The sequence below is a fragment of the Taudactylus pleione genome, unplaced genomic scaffold (assembly GCF_031769625.1).
Source record: "Taudactylus pleione unplaced genomic scaffold, aTauple2 ptg000386l, whole genome shotgun sequence".
NCBI classification, from domain to species: Eukaryota; Metazoa; Chordata; class Amphibia; order Anura; family Myobatrachidae; genus Taudactylus; species Taudactylus pleione.
The window spans coordinates 10,532,974-10,535,809 of NW_028284787.1; the positions used below are offsets into that span (position 1 = coordinate 10,532,974).

General features: G+C 45.7%; 1 pseudogene; it reads right to left on the reverse strand.

Moving 5' to 3' along the window:
• Window positions 1-835: 835 nt before the first annotated feature.
• Window positions 836-1,930, reverse strand: LOC148507734 (uncharacterized; annotated as a pseudogene).
• Between the last annotated feature and the right edge of the window lie 906 nt (window positions 1,931-2,836).

A 2,836-nucleotide genomic window follows, 5' to 3' on the forward strand; every position in this document is an offset into this window, starting at 1 on the left:
CACTCAGCCTTCTGTTAACCCACCAGGTCAGTCTTTGTGGTCATGTTGAGTTCATCAGCTTGGATGGTTGGGTGCAAAACATCCTGGAACGTGGTCCAGAGTAACTTGGCCAGCGGTTGATTCCAATAAAACTTAACTGACCGGTTATGGGGGTTAAGTATTCGCACTGGGACCCTTCCATTTTCAACTGTTACTAAGGTGCTTGCCACCACTACATCATGTTTAGCTGGGATCAGGCATGACTCTATCAGAGCTTCATAGTTCTGCCCATTTGGGCCGTAGCGAGTTTCACCCCAGAGGATGGTCTCGGAATTTGGCTGCAGTTTGATAGGTTTGCCATCTGTTAGACACACCTTCCCGACTTCACCATTACTCACAAATTTTTGATGTGCTTGTAGCACCTTCATAGTTTTCTGCAAGACACGTTGTCCCTGCGAAGCCACTCTAGACAAGTCTCCTCTCAAAGTGGACACCAATTCTTCAGGACACTTCTGTAGGATGTTCATTCCTAAAATTATAGGAGCCACCTTAGCATCACTTGTTTCGGTCACCAAGCATCCCTGCCGTAGCAGAAGAGTCTCTCCAATTTTTACATCCGCTTCCCAGTAACCAATGCAGGAAATTCCCAGGCCGTTACTAACTATAAGTTGCAGCCAAGTTGGTGGAGGTAATAGTAGTTGTCTGTCCCCCCAGTGTTGTCGGAAGGCTGAGAGTTGTATTGTAGTAATCTGTGACCCAGTATCTAACATTGCTATTGTCTCTATGCCATCAATGAGTATTGGAATCGTCGGGCATGGTCCAATATACTGGGGCCACCACTTTTCAGGGTCTGGGTCTACTCTGCTTGCTCTCCCCGAGGTTCAGCCCCCACCCTAAGGGAAGTGGAGTTTAAATCCCCTGAGCGACTACAATTCCTCTCTACGTGGCCTGCTCTCTGACATCACCTACAGATCGGGCGGCCCTGCCCATCAAATTGATCACTCGACCTCCTTCCACCCTTTCCGGGAGGATCCTACCAATCGCTTGAGGAACTCCTTCATTCAGTTCTCAACCTAGGTTCGGTGGGACCAGTATTTTGCTGCTTTGTGATGTGCCACATCTCTTTTCACATTTCTGCCATCCCCACCGTCAAGTCTTCCAGTTGTTTCTTCAAGGTTTGCATCGGGTCTGTAGATGGAGCTTGAATACCTTGTAGTACGGTATCTTTGCTTTTTGATGTTTTCTCAGAACATGGGTGCTCATGGAATCCTGGCATCTCTGGGAACTCCACATTTCAGTTTGTATTAGTGCCTACTACTCTGATCGCGGCCTCTTTGAAATCCAAAAATGAGTCGTCTGGCTTCTGCAGTCTCAACAACCGTAATTGTGCTCAAATACTTTCTCCCATGGACCCTTCGATAAGTTGAGTTATTAGGGCCTCGTCAGTGTTTCTGACTTCCTCTGCATCGACAGCCTGTATTGCTCGTATGGCTTCCTGTAAGTTCAATGCTTAGTCACGGAAGGTTTCTCCCAATCGTTGCTTAAGAGCATAAAATTTCATTTTTAGTTCAGGGAGTGTTCGTGTTTCGAAGGTAGTGGCTAGCCTTTTCAACACCTGATCTACATTTTTCCTCTCATCCAATGGCCACAAGTTCACTTCCCTAAGGGCTGATCCTTTTAATTGGCCTATCAATATCTCTACCTGTTGTTGGTCACTTAGGGGATACAGCCGAAACATAGATTTCATTTTATTTTTAAATTCAGTTAAGGTGTTTCCTTCTGGACTGTGGACATTCCCACTGTATGTTGGGAGCCATGGGGCTCCAAAGTAGTATGGCAGGGTGATTGGATTGATTTGTGCCGTTGCAGGTGTAGCTTGATCTGTTGTGTTTGCCACTGGACTCCCCCCCCTGAGGGAGGTTGTTCTGTCGACATGTTTTTCAATGGTCATTGATTTCCTTACTTTGGACTCCGAATCTTGTTCAGTTGACGCCAAATGTTATATCCCCCAGGTACTTATGTATCTAGGTGTGTCACAGTGTGAGTATGCATGGCAGTTATGTTTCTTTTTACCTGACAGCCAAGCTTGGGTTCCCGATTTGAGGTTCGATTAGGGTACTTCAGAGAGTTAAGGAATACAGGTCCCGACCAATGATAGCTCAGGGAGCAGTCTCAAGTTCCGGCTAGTTTAGTGGAACTAGTGGGTATAGTACATCAATAACTTATAAATTCAAGGTATATTACTGTAAATTAAAATCTCATTACAAGCAAATATTTTTCACTCAATAACCAACTTTAAGGACAAAAAAATGGTTTATTGTACAGTTGGCTGGTTGGACAGATAATCTTTAGATGTGTGGCCAGCTTAACTCCAAAAGATCACTGATCTGTAGGGTGTCACAGGCAGACAAGGATTGTACTGGAGTTGGTCTATTCCTTTACTAAGGTTGGGTGCTGGGACATAGCAGGAGAATATTACTGGCTGACAATAAGTTACTCTGTACCTTAGAGTAAAATGAGAGCTTCCTACTCTCCAGAACAATTCAACTGAGGTGTGTGTAAGAGATGCATGAATAGTGTCCCTTCTTACTTGTATAGGATTTTCCTTGGAAGCATGCCAACCCACCTCCCAGGGTTGTCACAGGCTGCTGAAAACACTGTGCTGGCTCTGTATTCGTTTCTTCCTATCTCAGGGCTCTCTCTTGCTGCAACTGCCCCTAGTCCTCCATATGTGGGCAGCAGGGTGTCACTGGTAATGGGGCAGCTTTACTCTGGCTGCTCTGCCTGTTTGCTCTCAATGGGGGATTTCTCTCCTGTGTCTGCCCAGGTCTCTGCAATATCACTGAAGAAATCAGCA